The sequence below is a fragment of the Neovison vison genome, chromosome 3, assembly GCF_020171115.1.
Source record: "Neovison vison isolate M4711 chromosome 3, ASM_NN_V1, whole genome shotgun sequence".
NCBI lineage: Eukaryota > Metazoa > Chordata > Mammalia > Carnivora > Mustelidae > Neogale > Neogale vison.
The window spans coordinates 83,333,887-83,357,154 of record NC_058093.1 but is presented as its reverse complement, the minus strand read 5'-3'; the positions used below and the strand labels follow the sequence as shown (position 1 = coordinate 83,357,154).

The 23,268-nt window shown below is 34.9% G+C and overlaps 1 protein-coding gene across 13 annotated transcripts in view; it reads right to left on the bottom strand.

The window, feature by feature from the left end:
• ORC4 (origin recognition complex subunit 4) overlaps positions 1-23,268 on the bottom strand; it is a 107,777-nt gene that overhangs the window by 83,951 nt on the left and 558 nt on the right. For 3 of the 13 annotated variants that reach the window (XM_044242528.1, XM_044242525.1, XM_044242530.1), the window contains exon 2: positions 16,958-17,006. The exons of the other annotated variants lie outside the window; for them this stretch is intronic. The gene's annotated coding sequence lies outside the window, so the exon portion shown is untranslated. The remainder of the gene's footprint in view (positions 1-16,957; positions 17,007-23,268) is intronic. 13 annotated transcript variants of the gene reach the window in all.

Below are 23,268 nucleotides of genomic sequence, written 5' to 3'. Positions count from 1 at the left end.
ACAAGAAGACCTAACAATTTTAAATATCTATGCTCCTAACATGGGAGCAGCCAACTATATAAACCAATTAATAACAAAATCAAAGAAATACATCAACAATAATACAATAATAGCAGGGGACCTTAACACTCCCCTCACTGAAATGGACAGATCATCTAAGCAAAAGGTAATAAGGTAATAAGGTAATAATAATAAGGTAATAATAAGGTAATCAGGTAATAAGCAGGAAATAAAGGCCTTAAATGAGACACTGGACCAGATGGACATCAAAGATATGTTCAGAACATTCAATCCCAAGATAACAGAATACACATTCTTCTCTAGAACACATGGATCATTCTCCAGAAATAGACCACATCCTGGGTCATAAATCAGGTCTCAATTGGTATCAAAAGATTGGGATCATTCCCTGCATATTTTCAGACCACAATGCTCTGAAGCTAGAACTCAATCACAAGAGAAAATTTGGAAAGAACCCAAATACATGGAGACTAAACAGCATCCTTCTAAAAAATGAATGGGTCAACCAGGAAATTAAAGAAGAATTGAAAAAAATCATGGAAACAAATGATAATGAAAACACAATGGTTCAAAGTCTGTGGGAAACAACAAAGACAGTCCTGAGAGGAAAATATATAGCGGTACAAGCCTTTCTCAAGAAACAAGAAAGGTCTCAAATACACAACCTAACCCTATACCCAAAGGAGCTGGAGAAAGAAAAAGAAGGAAAGCCTAAACCCAGCAGGAGAAGAGAAAACATAAATATCAGAGCAGAAATCAATGAAACAGAAACCAAAAAAAAACAATAGAACAAATCAACGAAACTAGGAGCTGGTTCTTTTAAAGAATTAATAAGATTGACAAACCCCTGGCCAGACTTATCAAAAAGAAGAGAAAGGACCCAAATAAATAAAATCATGAATGAAAGAGGAGTGATCACAACCAACACCAAAGAAATGAGCAACTCTACACCAACAAATTTGACAATCTGGAAGAAATGGATGCATTCCTCGAGACATATAAACTACCACAACTGAACCAGGAAGAAATAGAAAACCTGAACAGACCCATAACCAGTAAGGAGATTTAAACAGTCATCAAAAATCTCCAAACAAAAGTCCAGGGCCAGACGGCTTCCCAGGGGAACTCTACCAAACATTTAAAGAAGAATTAATTCCTATTCTTCTGAAACTGTTCCAAAAAATAGAAATGGAAGGAAAACTTCCAAACTCATTTTATGAGACCAGCATCACCTTGATCCCAAAACCAGACAAGGATCCCATCAAAAAAGAGAATTACAGACCAATATCCTTGATGAACACAGATGTGAAAATTCTCACCAAAATACTGGCCAACAGGATCCAACAGTACATTAAAAGGATCATTCACCACAACCAAGTGGGATTTATTCCTGGGCTACAAGGTTGGCTCAACATCTGCAAAGCAATCAATGTGATACAATACATTAATTTAAAAAAAAAAGAACAAGAACCATATGATACTCTCAAACAGATGCTGAAAAAGCATTTGACAAAGTGAAGCATCCCTTCCTGATTAAAACTCTTCAAAGTGTAGGGATAGAGGGCACATACCTCAATATTATCAAAGCCATCTATGAAAAACCCACTGCAAATATCATTCTCAATGGAGAAAAACTGAAAGCTTTTCCGCTAAGGTCAGGAACACGGCAGGGATGTCCATTATCACCACTACTATTCAACATAGTACTAGAAGTCCTAGCCTCAGCAATCGGACAACAAAAAGAATTTAAGGCATCCAAATCGGCAAAGAAGAAGTCAAACTATCACTCTTCGCAGAAGATATGATACTATATGTGGAAACAAAAGGCTCCACTCCAAAACTGTCCAAACTTGTACAGAAATTCAGTAAAGTGTCAGAATATAAAGTCAATGCACAGAAATCAGTTGCATTTCTTTACACTAACAACAAGACAGAAGAAAGAGAAATTAAGGAGTCAATCCCATTTACAATTGCACCCAAAACCATAAGATACCTAGGAATAAACCTAACCAAAGAGGCAAAGAATCTATACTCAGAAAACTATAAAGTACTCATGAAAGAAATTGAGGAAGACACAAAGAAATGGAAAAATCTTCCATGCTCATGGACTGGAAGAACAAATACTGTGAAAAGGTCTATTCTACCTAAAGCAATCTACACATTTAATGCAATCCCTATCAAAATCCCAACCATTTTTTTCAAAGAAATAGAACAAATAATCCTAAAATTTATATGGAACCATAAAAGACCTCAAATAGCCAGAGGAATATTGAAAAAGAAAGTCAAAGTTGGTGGCATCACAATTTCAGACTCCAAGCTCTATTTCAAAGCTGTCATCATCAAGACAGTATGGTAATGGCACAAAAACAGACACATAGATCAATGGAGCAGAATAAAGAGCCCAGAAATAGACCCTCAACTCTATGGTCAACTAGTCTTCGACAAAGCAGGAAAGAATGTCCAATGGAAAAAAGACAGCTTCTTCAATAAATGGTGTTGGCAAAACTGGACAGCCACATGCAGAAAAATGAAATTGGACCATTTCCTTACACCACACACGAAAATAGACTCAAAATGGATGAAGGACCTCAATGTGAGAAAGGAATCCATCAAAATGCTTGAGGAGAACATAGGCAGCAACCTCTTCGACCTCAACCACAGCAACTTCTTCCTAGGAACATCGCCAAAGGCAACAGAAGCAAGGACAAAAATGAACTATTGGGATTTCATCCAGATCAAAAGCTTTTGCACAGCAAAGTTAACAGTCAACAAAACCAAAAGACAACTGACAGAATGGGAGAAGATATTTGCAAACGACATATCAGATAAAGAGCTAGTATCTAAAATCTATAAAGCTTAGCAAACTCAACACCCAAAGAACAAATAATCCAATCAAGAAATGGGCAGAGGACATGAATAGACATTTCTGCAAAGAAGACATCCCGATGGCCAACAGACATATGAAAAAATGCTCCGTATCACTTGGCATCAGAGAAATACAAATTAAAATCAATGAGATACCAGCTCACACCAGTCAGAATGGGTAAAATTAACAAGTCAAGAAATGACAGATGCTGGTGAGGATGCAGAAAGAGGGGAACCCTCCCACACTATTGGTGGGAATGCAAGCTGGTGCAACCACTTCGGAAAACAGTGTGGAGGTTCCTCAAAAAACTGAAAATAGAGCTACCCTATGACCCAGCGATTGCACTACTGGGTATATATCCTAAAGATACAAACGTGGTGCTCTAAAAGGGGCACGTGCACCCGAATGTTTATAGCAGCAATGTCCACAATAGCCAAGCTATGGAAAGAACCTAGATGTCCATCAACAGATGAATGGATATATATATACAATGGAATTGGTATATATATATATATATATATATATATATATATATATATATACACAATGGAATACTATGCAGCCATCAAAAGAAATGAAATCTTGCCATTTGGGACAACATGGATGGAACTAGAAGGTATTATGCTTAGCGAAATAAGTCAATCAAAGAAAGACAACTATCGTATGATCTCCCTGATATGAGGAAGTGGAGATGTAATGTGGGGGGTTTGGGGGGTAGGAAAAGAAAAAAATGAAACAAGATGGGATCGGGAGGGAGACAAACCATAAAAGACTCAATCTCAAAAAACAGACTGAGGGTTGCTGGGGGCAGGGGGACAGGAGAGTGTGGAGGGGATATGGACATTGGGGAGGGTATGTGCTATGATGAGTGCTGTGAAATGTGTAAACCTGGAGATTCACAGACCTGTACCCCTGGGGATAAAAGTACATTATATGCTTATTAAAAAATTTAAAAATTAAAAAAAAAGGAACAATCCAAAAAGAAGATATAATAGCAGTAAATATTTGTGCACCGAACATGGAAGATCTAAATACATAAAGGAATTAATAACACACATGAAAAAGAAATTAACAGGACTAGGACTAGATGCACTTAACAGATATATACAGAACATTCCAATCAAAACCAGCAGAATATACATTATTTTCAAGTGCACAGAGACTTTTCTTCCAGAACAGATCGTATGTTAGGTTACAAAACAAGTCTCAATTCAAAGATTAAAATCATATCATGCATCTTTTCCAACCACAATAATACAAAAAAGAAATCAATCAGAAGAAAAAATCTTGAGAACACAAATACATGGAGGCAAAATAACATGGTTCTGGGTATAATATAATATAATAATATATTTCTGGGTATAATATATTATATTTTTATTTTTTAATTATATAATTATTTCTGGGTATAATATAATATTATAATATAAATATTATTATATAATTATTATTACATAATAATATAATTACTATAATTATAATTATATGATAATGTAATTATAACTATAATATAATTACATAATATATATTATGTAATTATATATGTAATAATATAATAATATATTGTTATTATTATATATAATAATAATATTATATAATATAATAACATGGGTAAACCAAGAAATCAAAGAGAAAAAAAATACATGGAGACAAATGAAACTGAAAACACAACATCTATACCTTTGGGATGCAGCAAAAACTATTCTAAGAGTGAAGTTTATAGTAATACAGGCTTATCTCATGAACCAAGAAAAATCTTGAACAATCTAATCTTACACCTAAAGGAGCTAGCTAAAGAATGAACAAAGCCCAAAGTCAGTACAAGAAAGGAAATAAAGATTAAAGTAAAATAAGGAAAACAGAGACTAAAAACACAATAGACCAGATCAAGGAAACCAGGATGTGTTCTCTGAAAAGATCAACAGTATCAACAAAGCTTTAGCCAAACTCATCAAAAAAATGAGAGGACTCAAAATCAGAAATGAAGGAGAAATAACAACTGACATCACAGATGTCCAAAGAATTATGACATTGGGAAAAATCATATGCCAACAAATTGGACTACTTAAAAGAAATGGATAAATTCTTAGAAACATACAATCTACCAAAACTGAATCAGGAAGAAAGACAATCCGAACAGATCGATTACTGGCAATGAAATTGAATTAGTAACCGAAAAACTCCCAACAAACCAAAGTCCAAGACCAGGGATGCCTGGATGGCTCTGTCAGTTGGGCACCCAATTCTTGGTTTTGGCTCAGGTCATGACATGGAGCCCTGTGTTGGACTCCCTATTCAGGACACAGTTTGCTTAGGATTCTTTCCCTCCCTCTTCCTCTGCCCCTCTTCCTGCTCGCATGCATGTGTTCTCTCTCTAAAGTAAATAAATAAATTCTTAAAAAAAAAAAAAAAGTCCAAGAGACCACTTCAGAGGTGAATCCTATCAAACACTTAAAAAAGAGTTAATATTTTTCTCAAATTATTTCAAAAAACAGAAGAGAGTAACCAAATAAAGATACCACAAAAAAAGAAAACCACAAGCTGATACCTCTGATGAACACAGGAACAAAAAGCCTCAACAAAATAATAGCAAAAAGAAATACAACAATACATTAAAAAAAAAATCACCATGACCAGGTGGGATTTATTTCAGGGATGCAAGGGTGGTTCAGTATTTGCAAGTCAATCAATATAATATTTCACATTAACAAGAGAAAGAAATAAACCATATGATCATCTCAATAGATGCAGAAGGAGCACTTAACAAAGTACCACCTCCAGTCATGACAAAAACTCTCAACTAAATAGGTTCTGATTAAACAAATCTCAATATAATAAAGGTCATATATGAAAAACCCACACCTAACATACTCAATGGGGAAAACCCGAGAGCCCTCCCTTTAAGGTCAGGAACAAAACAAGAATGTCCATTCTCACCAATCTTATTCAACATAGTACTGGAAGTCCTAGCCACAGTACTCAGATGAGGAAAATAAAGAAAAGGTATCCAAATTGGTAAAGAAGAAGTAATATCTTCACTATTCACATATGAAATATTATATATAGAAAACCCTAAAGGCTCCACCAAACTACTAGAACTGATAAACGAATCCAGTCAAGTCTGAAAATACAAAATCAACATTTAAAAATGTGTTGCATTTCTATACACTAACAATGAAGTAGTAGAAAGAGAAATTAGGAGAACAATCCTATTTACAATTACACCAGGATTAATAAAATACCTGGGAATAAAGTTAAGATAAGTGTGTTATGCTAAAACCATAATACACTGATAAAAGAAATTGAAGACAACACAAATTAAAAGATAGTCCATGCTCACAGACTGGAAGAACTAATATTGTTAAAGTGTGCATACTAACCCAAAATATTCTACAGACTGAATGAAAATCCCTATCAAAATACCAACAGTATTGTTCAGAAAACTAGAACGAATAATACAAAAATTTGTATGGAAGCACAAAAGATCCTGAATAGCCAAATCAATCTTGAGAAAGAACAAAGCTGAAGACATTACAATCCCAGATTTCAAGGTATACTACAAAGCTGTAGTAATCCAAAGAGTATAGTACTGGCACAAACACAGATAAAAGATCAACAGAGAATCTATTCTAAGTCTAGAAATAAACCCACACTTTTAGAGTGAATTAATATATGACAAAGGAGGTAAGAATACACAATAAGAAAAAGACAATCTCTTCAACAAATGGTTCTGGGAAAACAGGACAGCTACATGCAAAAGAATGAAACTGGACCACTTTTTTACAACAGGTACAAAAGTAAGATCAAAATGGATTAAAGATCTAAATGGGAGACATGAAACCATAAACTTCCTAGGAGGAAACACAGGCAGTAATTTCTTTAACATTGGCCGTAGAAACATTTTTCTAGATAGGTTTCCTCTGGCAAGGGAAACAAAAGCAAAATTGAACTAGTGGAACTAAACCAAAATAAAAAGCTTCTGCAGAGCAAATAAATAAATAAATGAATAAATAATTAAACAACCACCTACTGAATGGGAGAAGATATTTACAAATAATATATCTAATAAAAGATTTATATACATATATATACACACACACACAAAATATATAAAGAACTTACATAACTCAAACCAAAAAAACATAACCCAATTAAAAAGTAGGCAGAGGACCTGAGTAGTCATTTTTCCAAAGACATACAAATGGTCAATAAACATATGAAAAGACGCTCAGTACCACTAATCATCAGGGAAATGCAAACTAAAACCACAATAACCTCTCACTTTATACTTGTCAAATGGCTTAAATCTGAAATATAAGACACAAGTACTGGAAAACATGTGGAGAAAAAAGAACCCTCATGCACTGCTGGTGAGAATGCAAATAGGTGCAGCTACTGTGGAAACAGTATGGAAGTTCTTCAAATATTAAAAATACAATTACCAAATGACTTAGTAATTGCACCACTAGGTAATAACTGAAAAATATAAAAAAACTAATTTAAAAAAGATATATATACTCCTATATTTATTGCAGCATTATTTACAATAGCTAAGATATGGAAGCAAGCCAAATGTTCATCCACAGATGAATGGATAAAGATGATGTGGTGGACATATATATTGGAATATATATACATAATATGACGGAACATCACTCAGCCATGAAGAAAAAGTGAGATCTTTTCATCTGCAACAATGTGAATGAACCTGTAAGATATAACACTAAGTAAGTCAACCAGAAAAAGACAAATACCACAAGACCTCATTCATAGGTGGAATTTAGGAAACAAAATAAAGAAAAAAAAAAAAGACAAAAAATCAAACTCTTAAGTACAGAGAACAAACTGGTGGTTGCCAGAGAGTAGGTGGGTTGGGAGATGGTTAAAACAGGTAAAGGAGATAGAGCTTACACTTATTTTGATGGGCAATAAGGTACAGTGTTGAATCATGTTATACACCTTAAAGTAGTAACTGTATGTTAACTATACTTGAACAATAACAAAAAAACCTTAGGAAGTGAACAAAGTAAATTTCATCTTTAAAATGTAGTTCTTGGGGTGCCTGGGTGGCGCAGTTGGTTAAGCCACTGCCTTTGGCTTAGGTCATGATCCCAGAGTCCCAGGATCGAGTACCGCATTGGGCTCCCTGCTCAGCAGAGCCTACTTTTCTCCCTCTGACCTTCTCTCCTCTCATAGCTCTCTCCTACTTCCATTCTCTCTCAAATAAATAAAATCTTAAAAAAGTGAATAAAAAGTAAAATGCAGTTCTTTCTCATTAAAACTAAATTTAAAAAGATTAAATGATATAATTTTTGGCATATAGATTAAAATGTCTGCTCTTGAGTTAAGACAATAGTCTGTATTGGTGAGGTTGTGGATAATGCAAGCAACACAGAATGGAAGTACAAACACATATTATTAGAAGATTCAATTTTATACAGACTTCAATCTTCCAATTCCACTTCCAGAAATGTACTCAAAAGAAACAGTTACAGCGGGGCGCCTGAGTGGCTCGGTGGGTTAAGCCTCTGCCTTCGGCTCAGGTCATGGTCTTGGCGTCCTGGGATCAAGCCCCACATAGGACTCTGTAATCAGCGGGGAGCCTGCTTCCCTTCCTTCTCTCTCTCTCTCTCTGCCTGCCTCTCTGCCTACTTGTGCTCTCTGTCAAATAAATAAAATCTTAAAAAAGAAACAGTAACAGACATACACAAATACCTAGCTATAAAAATGTTTAATATATCTGATTATAAAAAGGAAAATTAAATATCCACAGATAGGAAGCTGACTATGCTATGATACATAATGAAAGACAATTACTCTTCAACTATAATCTTGACTGATTTGGTTTTAAAATAAACAAACACAAGCCCCCCCACAATTGTTTGTTCAAAAAAGACCAATGCTTTCTGTCCAGCATTTAAGGAGCTTGAAGGTTGATACTCCTGTCCTCACAGCAAAAGAAAACCTGAATAAACTGAAAAAACAACTCTAAGATCTAAGATCTGTAAGAATGAGGTCATAGGGCACAACTGTTTCTTCCAATATTAAATATACACAGGCATACAGAATCACAGCTTACTGGAGCAGAAGCCCAGGACAGAAATTGCACTGGAAGCAATTCCAAAGTATGAAAACTTAAAACGCAATGGACAAATTGCTGGAGACTCAATGTTGACTAAGTTTAAAAGTTAAAAACTCCAGGAGGGCCCAGTCTTAGGGAAGACTCCAAATTTTTCTGAGTTTTACCTCCAGGAACCCTATTAGATTTGCAGAGAGGATTAGAAAAATATTTCCTCCTGTCTTAACAGGGATAAGAGAAAAACAGGCATACTGAAATACATCTAGAACATTCTATCCCTAACAAGGCTTGCCCACAAAGCAAGTTATTTCACCAGATCCTAACTGACCTGGGGAAGAGAAATACCCAACTCAAGCCTCTTCTTGCCTACCTGACTCACCTAAAGGGGGTAACCTGTGTGTATTTATGCGGGGGGGTGAGGGGCTGAGAAGTACCTGTAAAGGTCATAGCCCAAGGGCAAAGACTCTCACAAAGAACAAAATCTGAAATCTAATTATAGGAATATATAATGTTTCCCCTCCCCTAACTTCTTACTACCATATTAAAAGGGCTCCCATATTAAAGCAGGGATTTACAAGTGAGCGAAGAATGCTCAGAGCCTATTTATGAAATCTCGGGAATTCCAAAGAAAATGATGGAGACAAAAGCAAAAACACAAGAGCAAATTTCAGTTTCTAACACCTATGGGTACAGCAAACAATAAACACAGCCTACCTTTAAGCTGAATAAATACAAAAACCTCAACACTAAAGACTTACTTACCTCAGTTCTTTATACACAGTACAATTCTGCTTAACATAATATTACAAGGCATACTAAAAGAAAAAAAATACAGCTTAAAGAGACAGAATTTTGAAATTCTGTGACAAAAATTTTGATGTAGCAAAGATTTTTTAAATTAACAGACACAGAGTATAGAACAACTGTGACTAGTATGTTAAGGGCTCTAATGGAAAAAGCAGGTAACCTGCAATTACAGATGGGCATTTTAAGCAAAGATGGAAACTTCTAAGAAAGAAGCAAAAGTCATAAATATTAAAAGAGAAATAAAGTATGCTGATATACTGTATGCTTAACAATATACACAGGATTATAGCAAAAATATCATAAGGAACTGGAGTATGAAATTACAAATACCCTGTTACATGATACTTGTACTAACCATTAAATGGTGTATTGTTTTTTGAAAATGGGTTTGGAATGCTCACATTTGTACACAGCAATTGTACCAAGATCACTGAGAGAAATTTTTTTAAAAGTATAATATATCCTGAGAGAGAGAGGGAAAAGCCCTGAATAATGTACAATGCTCAAAATAAGAGAAGGCAGGAAAAGAGTGGAGGACAAAAAAAGAAACAAAGAACAAGGCAACAAAGGGAAAACAGCAATAAATCTGGTAGCTATTAATCCAACTATATCCGTACGGACTTTAAATATCAGTTGTTGAAGTAAATACAACAAATGAAAACGAGACTATCAGAATGGGTATAAAAACAAGACCCAATAATATGTGGTCTCCAAGAGACCTACTTTAAATATAATGAAACAGATGAAAGTACAGAAGAAGGAGGCAGACATATCAGGAATAAAGGGTAAAGGATAAAAGTTAATTCTCCAATATGATATAATAATCCTTGTGTACATGCCTAACAGAGGGTCAAAATACACGAAGTAAAAAAGTGATAGAAATGTAAGAAGAAACTGATGAATTACTCTTACATTTGGAGACCTCAATACTATTGGTAACTGATAGAAAATCAGGAAAGACATACCTGAATTGAACATGACCATCAGTCAAATGAATTTAATTGATATTTATAAAATACTGCATTCAGCAAGAACAAAATACACATTCCTCTCAAACTCATATGCACGTTCACCAATGAAGACCACATTCTGAACCATATAATACACCTCACATTTGAAAGAACAGAAATTATATAAAGTATGCTCTAACATTATGATGAAATTATACTAAAAACAAATAATAGAAAGAGACCAATAAAATATCATAAGAGATTAAACAACACATTTCTAAAAAACACATAGGCCAAGGAAGAAAAATCAAGAAAACTAAAAATTGGGAAGGAAATGAAAATGCACACAGAACTCAACCAAATATAAGAGATACAGCAAAAGCAGTACTTAGAGGAAAACTTACAGCACTAAACACACATTATCAGAACAGGGGAAAAAAAAAAAAAAGACCTAAAATATGAATAATCTAAGTTTCTACCTCAGGAAACTAAAATAAGAAAAGCAAATTCAAACCAAACTATGCAAAAGAAATAATACAGATTAGATCAGAAATCAATCAGGAAAATTAACAAAATAATTGGCTCAGTTTAAATTTAAAATTTATTAACATCTTGCCAGGCAAAGAACAAAAGATCTTAAAAAGACACAAATGATTAATATCAGAAATGAGAGCAAGACCATCAGTACTGACTCTATAAACCTTAAGATGATGGTAAGAGAAAATTATGAACTATGCCCACAAATTTGCTACCTCAATGAAATGGACCCAATTCTTTGAAAGACACAACCTAATAAAATATATACAAGAAAAAATAAGTAATCTGAATACATTTATATATATTAAAGAAGGTGAATCAATAAATAACCTTCCAAAATAGAACTAAACATGCCAAGATAGGCCCACTGGTAAACTCTACCAAACATTTAAGGAAGAAATGATACCAATTCTTTACAAATGATACCAAATCTCTTCCAGGAAATAAAGGTGAAGGAACACATTCTAACTCATTGTATGAGGTAAGCATTATTCCCTAATAAGAAAACCAGACAACAACATTACAAGAAAGGAAAACTATATTCCATTATCTTCCATAAATACAGATGCAAGAATTCTCAACAATTAACAAATTCAATCACACGATGTATAAAAATAGTTATACACTCAAAAAATAAGTGGGATTTATTCCAGGTATGCAAGGCTCATTCATCATTCCTAAAGCAAATGATGTAATCCACAACATCCACAGGATAAAAAAATATTTTATCAAGAGATGCAGAAAAAACATTTCAAAAAATCCAACACCCATTGAAAAATACACTAGGAATTGGGGAACCTGGATGGTTCGTCAGTTAAGTTTCCAACTCTTGATTTCAGCTCAGGTCAAGATCTCAGGGTTATGAGACTGAGCCCAGCATCCAGAGGCAAAGCCTGCTAAAGATTTTCTCTCACCCTCTTCCTCTGCCCTTCACCGCAGCACACTTACATACGCTGTCTCTTTCTCTCAAAAAACAAACAAACATAATCTCTTCCAGTCCCGTCCATGTTGCTACAAAAGTTGGGTATTCATCCTTTCTGATGGAGGCACAATACTCCATAGTGTATATGGACCACATCTTCCTTATCCATTCATCCGTTGAAGGGCATCTTGGTTCTTTCCATAGTTTGGCGACTGTGGCCATTGCTGCTATAAACATTGGGGTACAGATGGCCCTTCTTTTCACGACATCTGTGTCTTTGGGGTAAATACCCAGGAGTGCAATGGCAGGGTCATAGGGAAGCTCTATTTTTAATTTCTTGAGGAATCTCCACACTGTTCTCCAAAGAGGCTGCACCAACTTGCATTCCCACCAACAGTGGAAGAGGGTTCCCCTTTCTCCACATCCTCTCCAACACATGTTGTTTCCTGTTTTGTTAATTTTGGCCATTCTAACTGGTGCAAGGGGCGTTAGAGAGGAGTAGGGAATTTGGGTAAATTGGAAGGGGAGGTGAACCATGAGAGACTATGGACTCTGAAAAACAATCTGAGGGGTTTGAAGTGGCGGGGGAGTGGGAGGTTGGGGTACCAGGTGGTGGGTATTATAGAGGGCATGGCTTGCATGGAGCACTGGGTGTGGTGAAAAAAATAATGAATAATGTTTTTCTGAAAATAAATAAATTGAAAAAAAAAGTTATTTAAAAAACAAACAAACAAACAAACAAAAACTAAATCAAACGGAAGCCAAAAAAAGAAGGAAACTTTTTCAATGGGGAAAAAAAAATCTAAAAAATGAATAAATACAAAAATAAATCTAGCTAAAACTTTTCATATTGAGAAACTGCCTGTTTTCCCACTCAGATAAAGAACAAGGATCACCACTGGTGCAAAATGTTACTTGAACCCATAGCTAATGCAGTAAGACAAGAAAAGGAAATAAAAAGTATACAGACGGAGAAAAAAAAAACAAAAAACACTGTTCGCAGATGACAGATCATGTACGTAGAAAATCCCAAAAAATGTATACACACAAACTACCGAAGCAAAGTTCAAGATACAAAGTTAATATACCAGTCTCAACTGCTTTCCTATACACTAATAATGAATTGGAATTTGAAATTTAAAACACAGTACCATTTATATTAGCACCAAAAAAGAAAAATCATATAGATATATAGATATAAGATATATATCTAACACATATAAATATGTTTATATAGATATATAGATATAAATATATATATAAATCTAACAACATATATGTTATATATATGTATATAGATATACATCTATATATAGGTATATATCTAATATATATATGTAGATATAAATCTAACAACATACAGGTTCTACATAAGGAAAACTATAAAACTCTGATTAAAAAAAAAAAAGAGGACCTAAATAAATGCACAGATACTCCATTTAGATGCATAAGACGACTCAGTATTGTTATTATGTCAGTTCTTCCAATCTTGATCTATAGAGGCAATGAAATCCCAATCAAAATTCTCAAGTTATTCTGTGGATAAATAAACTGATGTTAAAGTTTTCATGGAAGGGATAAAGGCACTGAAAAGCCAACACAATACTGCACTAGAACAAAGGTTGAAATTGGAAACTACCCCAATACAAGACTTACTATAAAGCTAGGCTAATATATACAACTGACCTTCGAACAAGAGTTTGAACTACTTGGGTCCATTTACACATGCTTTTTAAATATACAAATACAGTACAGTACTGAAAGTATCTTTTTCTTCCCTATGATATTCTTCTTTTTTTTTTTTTTCCAATTTATTTATTTTCAGAAAAACAGTATTCATTATTTTTTCACCACACCCAGTGTTCCATGCAAGCTGTGCCCTCTATAATACTCACCACCTGGTACCCCAACCTCCCACCCCCCCGCCACTTCAAACCCCTCAGATTGTTTTTCAGAGTCCATAGTCTCTCATGGTTCATCTCCCCTTCCAATTTACCCAAAAGCACATACCCTCCCCAATGTCCATAACCCTACCCCCCTTCTCCCAAACCCCCCTCCCCCCAGCAGCCCACAGTTTGTTTCGTGAGATTAAGAGTCACTTATGGTTTGTCTCCCTCCCTATCCCATCTTGTTTCATGGATTCTTCTCCTACCCACTTAAGCCCCCATGTTGCATCACCACTTCCTCATATCAGGGAGATCATATGATAGTTGTCTTTCTCTGCTTGACTTATTTCGCTAAGCATGATATGCTCTATTCTTCCCTATGATATTCTTAATAACACCTTCTTCTCTCTAGATCACTTTAAGAATACAACATATATTACATACTACAAACCAAATACATGTTACAAACTGCTTATGTTATATGTAAAGCTTCCAGTCAATAATAGGCTCTTAGTAGTTAAGTTTGGGGGTGGGAATTAAAAGTTATACAATCATTTTGAACCGTACAGGGGGTTGCAACCTGGGTTGTTCAGGGGTCAACTGCACAGGGTGGCAATGGAGGAAGGATAGAAAAATAAATAAATGGAACATAACAGAAAGTCAGATACAGACTCACATAAATATCTTTGACAAAGAAGATAATTCAACAAATAAAGTCTAATGGTACTGGAACAAGTGAACACATGCGGGCAAAAAACTGAGTTGACAAAGAACTTAAACATTTCACAATAATTAACACTAAATGGATAATAAATCCGTAAGTTAAGTGTAAAACTATATAACTTCTAAAAAGGAACATAGTAAAAAAATCTGTTACTTTGCATTTGGCAGTGTTTTGTTTGTTTGGGTTTTTGGGTTTTTTTTTGTTTTTAGTAGGCTCCGCACTGGACTTCAATGTGGGGCTTGCACTCATGGCCTGGAGATCAAGACCTGAGCTGAGACTGAATCAGACTCTTTTTTTTTTTTTTTTAAGATTTTTATTTATTTAACAGACAGAGATCACAAGTAGGCGGAGAGGCAGACAGAGAGAGAGAGGAGGAAGCAGGCTCCCCGCTGAGCAGAGAGCCCGACGTGGGGCTCGATCCCAGGACCCTGGGATCATGACCCGAGCCGAAGGCAGAGGCTTTAACCCACTGAGCCACCCAGGCGCCCCCTGAATCAGACTCTTAACTGACTGAGCCACCCAAGCGTCCCCGGCAATGAATTTTTAGATACAACATCAAAAGCACAATCCAGGAAAGAAAATACTGATAGATAGAATTTTATTTAAATTAAAAAACTTTTGTCCTCTGAAAGACACTGTTAAGACAAGCCACAGACAAAAAAAAATTTACAAAATACATATATGATACAAGACTCGTATCTAAAACATACCAAGAACTTTGAATTTTCCTTAATAATAACATATCAATACTGGTTCATCAACTGCAAAAAACACATCACTCTAGGCAAGATGTTAACAATAAGGTAAACTGGGTTAATAGCAGGAAAGCTAGTCCAGTGGGAATATATGGGAATTTGCTGTACTCTCATATCAATTTTTCTGTAAGTTCTAAAACTGCTCTTAAAAAATGAGTCTATTAATTTTAAAAAATCCAAAAAGAAAAAAAAAAGAAAGAAGGGATTAGTTTAAGTCACAACCTTCACTTTTCCCTGCTGTCAAATATGGTAATCCCAAAACACACTGGAAAATACAGACCCAAACTCTACTCTTTTTTTTTTTTTTTTTTAAAGATTTTATTTATTTATTTGACAGAGAGAGATCACAAGCAGGCAGAGAGGCAGGCAGAGAGAGAGGAGGAAGCAGGCTCCCTGCCGAGCAGAGAGCCCGATGCGGGCCTCGATCCCAGGACCCTGAGATCATGACCTGAGCCAAAGGCAGCGGCTTAACCCACTGAGCCACCATGACAATTTGTGAAAAACCCAGGTGGGAACACAAACTTATGGAATATTTGTGAAAATGAAATATAAGCACACAAAAACAGTCACTTTCAAGTCAGTACAACAGGCAACCTATAAAATGAAGTAAAAAATCTCTGTAAAATACAATGTATGTGCAACATCAGTTGGGAGACTATGACCCTATGGGAATGTTTGCTAAACAATAATGTGAGTCAAAGGTAATATTAACTACTTTAAAAGTATTTTAAAACTAATTCATCTGTTTGTTTTTATTCTTAAATCAGAAGAATAGAATATTTACATATGAAAGTAAGAATATATATGAGAACATGCCCACTGGATATGATTCAAACAACAGAGGTCTAATGGCTACTAGTTGCAACACAGCTTTTAAAGAAAATATTTTTGGGTTTTATCCATTTTAAAATAACAAAGACATACACAAACCTAGATGTGATTATTTTGAGAAAACAATGTAAGGTGACATTTCTAGGACATCTATATAAAAAAAATGTACATTTTTATAATAGTGTCAAGATGAAAGCATATGGGAGAAAGCGAAATGTACAAGTCCACCAAAAGAAAAGCTAACACATTTGGACCTTTAATCTTGCCAGTTCTGACCTCAATCTTTTGGTTAAAACTTAATAGTAATTTCATTGCCATATTAATCAAAGAAGCAGTAAAATATCTAAAATTTTATTGTGTTTTTACTGAAGATGAGAAGGGACACTGGGAGAAGAATGTGATATTAAGGGGAAAAAAGAAATGAGGGAAAACTTTGGTGTCCCCAACAGATGCTTCTTTGAAGATAAGCACCTAGGAAAGAATCTGGAGTGAAAAGGAGGAATAAAACTGAAATAGAATAAGGGGAAGAACTGTAAATTCCAGGTTTTATCTACATTTTACTTTTAATGTTCAACTTACATTTCATTTTCAAACTTAAGCATCCCATAAAACGTCTCATTGGTCAACCCTATTGAAACAGAATAAACACATAACAACAAGATCACTTAATAACCGGTATTTTAATTTGGGCGAGAATTCATCTTCAAAAACCTGAAGTGATAAGACAGTTAAAATTAAATGGAGACCTCTATCTCTCTCCTTCAAAAGACAAGGTTCTATACAGTAACAGAAGAAATTTACATTGGGAAATAACCAGGCACAGCAGATCAGAGTATCATTTAAAAAAAAAAAAAAATCAGGGGCGCCTGGGTGGCTCAGCTGGTTGAGCAGCTGACTCTGGATTTCAGCTCCCTCTCCCTCTGCTCCTCCCCCAGTCCCTGGCCCTGCTTGCTCACTCTATCACTAAATAAGATCTTTTAAAACAATATCAAATGTGATTCTTGTGCTGTTTTCACCTGGTTCTCCGGCTTATGCCATGAACAGGGTTTCTCACAATAGGCACTAATGACATTTTTGAACTAATTCTGTGTTGTAGGTGGCTGTCCCATGCATTGTAGGATACTCAACAGCACCTGCAGTCTCTATCCACTGATTTTCAATAGCAATTCACCCTTAACAATCAGATACGTCTCTGGACATTGCCAAATGTCTCCTGGGGGTCATACTGTCAAAGCTAAGAACCAATGACTTAGAGGCAAGAGACTGGAAAATTCTTCTCATTGGGCTCTCATTAGCCCAAGAGAAAAGGCTTCCAAATAACACCAAAAAAGTGGGTATCAGGATTCCCCCACCAAATATGCTGCAGAGAAATCTTCCCAAAGGTTGATCCATTAGCATTTGCAAGGCTCAGCCAAATTCAGAAGCATGAAAAAGCTTCTTAATGCTCTTTATACAAATTTGAACACACAACCAAGGATCACAAGATAGCTGAGGAAAGCCTCTAAGATGAAAGCCTTTAGATCATCCTAACAGAAAGGATAACTTAGAGATAAGAAAGTAGGCAGAAATAAACTTTAAAATGTAACTTTAATTAAATTCATAAATAGAAAAATAATCAGGATGCCATTTAAAAAAAATGCAGAGATCAAAAAAAGTACTGGAAATTAAAAACAAAACAATAGAAATTAAAGTCTGAATGTTTAAAGAAATCAAATAAGTATTCAAGAAACTGTAAAGCAAAGGACTGGGAGAAGATCAAAAATGGGAGAGAAGAAATACATCTAAGAATATAATGTCTAATTGCAATTTCAGAGCCAAAAACACAGGCAAGGAAATCAGAGCAGAAGTATCTGAAACCTTCTCAGAGCTAAGGAATACAAGTTGCCAGACAAAAGGACCCATGAAATGCACAGCAAAGTGGATGCCTATAGACTCATAACTCACCTCACATCACCGTGACATTTCAGAACACTAGCTACAACAAAGAGAACCTTATATAAGCTTCAAACAAAAAGGGTACAGGAGCTTCCACTGGGAATAAAAAAGTGAAATGCAAATTGTTGAAAATACAGCTTCAAATTTTATATCAAACACTAAGGATTACTTTGCAATTCTGAAGAAAAACATTTCCAACTTAGAATCCTACACTCAAACTAAGCTACGGCAACCTAAAGACATTCAGAGGTACAGAACACCTCAAAACATCTGCCACTTAGCTACTGTAGACTGTGACCAAACAAAATCAATTATTAATCTTAATAGATAACTATTAACCCTTTAATGATGATAACCTAAGTTAAAGAAATTCTAAAAGCGTGTACTCAAACAAAAGAAAAAAGATCTCCAAAGAAAATTCAGAGATGCAAAAATTAACACAAGCAAAGAATTACATGGGATGTAAGAGAGGGTACATCACAGGCTAGAGACAGGTTGCATGAGGGGCAGCCGTATCAAGCAGCCAGCCTAAACTGGAGATCAGAATGTTCTAGGAGAAATTCTCAATGATGGTTGAACTAGTTGAACAACAACAACAAAAACTTCTGAACCTGAAAAGGAGATGCTGATAACATGCAGAATTTGGGGCGTTGAATTAATCATAAACATTGAGAAACTATACAGACATAGAATGGTTATCTACCAAAAACTAAGGTATCACTGGAATGCTGGGAAGAGGGCATGGGTATTTGTGGGAAAAACCTAAATTTACACCATCCACAATGGAAGTCAACAGATAGTGCCTAAAATGGAAAAATTAAGTGGTAGCATATGTTACTTGGAAATATGGAGTTAAATACCAAAAAAATCAGACAAAAAAAGTATAAAAACTGTTTTCCCCAGAGATGGGGATATGGGGGCTTTAAAAGCCACCCTGTCCAACATCACACCTTCCTGAGGCTTAGGAAGTTGTGGGGATAAAGGCCCAACCATTTCTGTCCACCATGGTACATCTCTGGTGGGCCACACTCTGGAGAATTCAACTTGAGATAAAATAAACTTGTGAGAAGTTCAATTTGTTTTTAATAAGCCATGTAGAAGTAGTTAATATTTCAAGAACATGTTCTTTTACATTTTAAACTATTTAAACTTTTACATTTTACATATAATAGTTTAAACTATTAACTCAAAAACTACTTGAAACTTTTCTAAATTTTAACTAACTTGGGGGCACCTGGAGACTTCGTCAATTAAGCGTCTGACTCTTGATTTCAGCTCAGGTCATGATCTCAGGGTTTAGTTAGAGCCCTGGATGGGCAGACCCACAGACTAAGAAAACAGAAGGGCTGCGCTGCTGGTAGCTTTCCTGGGCTATGAGGAAAAAAAAAAAATCAAAGCACAGGGGACGCCTGGGTGGCTCAGTTGGTTGAGCAGTTGCCTTCGGCTCGGGTCATGATCCCAGCGTCCTGGGATCGAGTCCCACATCGGGATCCTTGCTCAGCAGGGAGCCTGCTTCTCCCTCTGTCTCTTCCTGCCATTCTGTCTGCCTGTGCTCACTCTCTCTCCCTCTCTCAGACAAATAAATAAAATCTTAAAAAAAAAAAAAAAAATCAAAGCACAGGATCCACCAAAAGTGGGATGCAAATATATCATCACCCAAATTAAGTTGAGATCCTAAGAGCAACATCATCAGGATCAGGGAGAAACTAGATGGAAAACAGAACTCATATGACTCATGACTTGAAGCCCTGCTGAATAGCGCACGCGTGCATGCGTGAGTGTATGTGTGTGTGTGTATAAAACAAGTAATCTGAAGTCGAACATGAACTAAGTGACTTGGGACTGGTAGCATGCATAAATCAATTTTCCCAGGAAAACATGCCTTCCTAAAGAAGATACCATTATCCTAAGACTTAAATAATCCTATAATTTTTCATATCCAACAACTTGGACATAGTCACACAAGGAAAAAAATCATGAACTAGCAGAAACAGACCCTTAAAAGAAATTAAGAAAGTGAAATTATCAGTTAAAAACAACAAATAACCAATACTGGGCCAACAAAAGCCACAACTGTAATTTTTAGCAAGTAGTTAGAAACAGTAAAAAATTGGGTCATTTACTTCTTTTTTTTGGGGGGGGTCATTTACTTCTTAAAAAGACACTGATCCAGACTGATTCAAGCATCTCAACCCAAAACAGGAAAAAGAATTCTATCCAAAATATCATAAGGAAATAGCAGAAAACCTAAAGAAAACATTTTTTAGAGATTTCTTTCAAAGCAGCAAGTATTAGATTGACAGCTGACTTCTCAAATCACTAATGGATGCTAAAAAAATTCAAAAAGCAAAAACCCACAGTGGAACGTTATCTTCAAGATTCTGAAAAACAACGGAAGTCTACAGTTTAAAAGACCCAAAACATTCTTCAAGATTGAAGATGAAACAAGACACTGTAAGGTAAGCAAAAAATCAAGATAACTCGCCTTCAGTACAACTGTATTAAAGATACTCTAAACTGTATTAAAAGCAAAACGAAAAAGATTTTCAAAGAAAATTGAGAAATGCAAAAATTAATGAGGACCGAAAATGGTAAACATATAGGAATATGTAACTGAATGTTGATGGTAAGAACAGTACTGTCCAAGAGAAATACAATACCATGCATAAACATAATTTAAAATTTTCCAGTATCCACATTTTAAAAAGGTAAAATTAATTTATTATAATTTCAACATGCAGTCATAATAAAAAGCTAAATTATTCTATTGTTTCCATACTAAGTTTCAGAAATCTGCAATTTGACATTTACAGAACATGACAATTCAGATGCTAAATTGTCATCAGAAATATTTGACCTTTATTTTTATAGTTTCCAATTGAAAAGTACATTTACATATCCAAGTTGTTCCAAACATACTTAAGGGCTTTTCAACAACCAAATCAAGTATCAATTTTCCAAATTTAAATTAACAGTACATAAAACTAAAAATTCAGTTCCTCAGCAACACTAACCACATTTCAAGTTGTCCATGACCAGCCACAAGCGGGCTATGGTATAGAACCTCTTTCTTTGAGTTAAAATTACAAATAAATTTAAAATAATATTAATAGCATGTAAGCCAGTAAAAAAATGAAATGAATAGAAAATCACCCAGGAAGCAAGAAATGTTCCAAGCACACAGAGAATATTTGCCACACTGGTCAAATCTTTAAGTAAAACATAGACAACCCAACAGAAACATTGGGGTAAAGAAACGACATTTCAAACAAGAAACTGAAATAGCCAATAAATTTTTTACAAAATGCTCAAAGTCATTAATAACCAGAGCACTGTAAATGAAAACAATAATAAGCCACATTCATCATGTGGCAAAAATGAAAAATGTCAACTGCTGGTGACACTGTTGAAGAAAGTTATATATCATATACTATTGGTAGGAGTATAAATTGATCTATTTTGGGAAAGTTTGGCATAATCTACACTGTGCAAAAATAAATGCTATGTGCATAAAAATACATGCGTAAGTACATTCATAGTAGGATTGTTTATAATTGCTAAAAACTAGACACAATCCAAATGTCCATTAAACTTAGACTAATTAATTGTGGTTTATTAATAAAAGAATTTACTACACACCACTTACTACAGACATTCCTATATAAAAATGAAAAAAACATGTACTACAGCTAAATCCACTAAGAGTTAAATATTGATGCACGAGAGGAAAGTAATACATAATGGATAATCTTTTCATATAGGTAAAATACAGGCAAAATTCATCTACATCGTGTAGGAATGCCAACATCGGTGGTTACAAAAACACTTGAAATAAAAATAGGAAATAATTACAATAAAAATTCAGTTAGTGTTAACCTCTGGAAGTGGTGAGCAGAATATTCAGGAATGGATGGGGGCAGGAGTTGGGTCTCCAATGCCAAGAATGTTCTAGTTCTGGACTTTGGTAGTGATCACCAAAGTGTTGACTTAGTAATTATTCATTATATTACATACCTATGATTTGTGCATTTTTTGCATATTTAGTATCTTAACATAAAAAATTTAAATTTGTTAAAGAAGGCACTTATATTGCTTTGCTATAAATTTTTTTCTTTTATAAAGTGGTAAATGTTGCAATACGAACAAAATTTTGAGTCACAGAGTCTAGTTTTTAATTCTGTTTCACATACTACACACAAGAAAGAAGCACAAGGCAATAGTGTATAAATAGGGTCCACTGCCAAAACATAAGAAGTAAAATGTAGAAAAGCAGTAACTTTAATTGACAGCGTACTCCTAAAGAACTCATTACAGAATTAAATAATACCAATGCAACAAAATGAGGAATTTTAGATTACTGGTCTTAGAAGAAAACTATAAAGAGTGATCATCTTTGAAAGTACTCTTACCAAAGAAGATAACTAAAAGACAGCAATGGCTCTAGTTAAGATTGTATGAAATGAGTATGAAAAAGAAATGAATATTTTACTAAAAAAGAAAGAAAGAAAGGCTTACTAATGTAAATTCATGAATTCTTTAGTAGTTTAAGTTATTATTTTACGAGGGAAACATTTTTAGCAAAAATAGGTGGCATTTAATTGAGAACCCATCTGAGACTAGTAACCAAAGAAACTTAAAACAAAATGCCCATTTAAAAATCTCTCTACACTAGAGAAAAAGAAAATTTTATGTCCCTTCTCTATAAACCGTAACAACCTCGACGACTACACCATCCGATATCCCTTTTCTCTGAACAAGCAGAAGCGTTGTGCTGCAGCAACAACGCCAAGATACGGGAGGGAAATTCCATTCAAGACTTCCCAGCTTGCTCCCTCCTCCCCAAAACCACTCCAGAATTCCAAGGAGCACAGCGAAGTAAGGAATGATGGTCATAATACCCAATGCAAGTAATGCATCTAATGCCCAAAGTTGTCAAAATTCACACACGGAGCTTT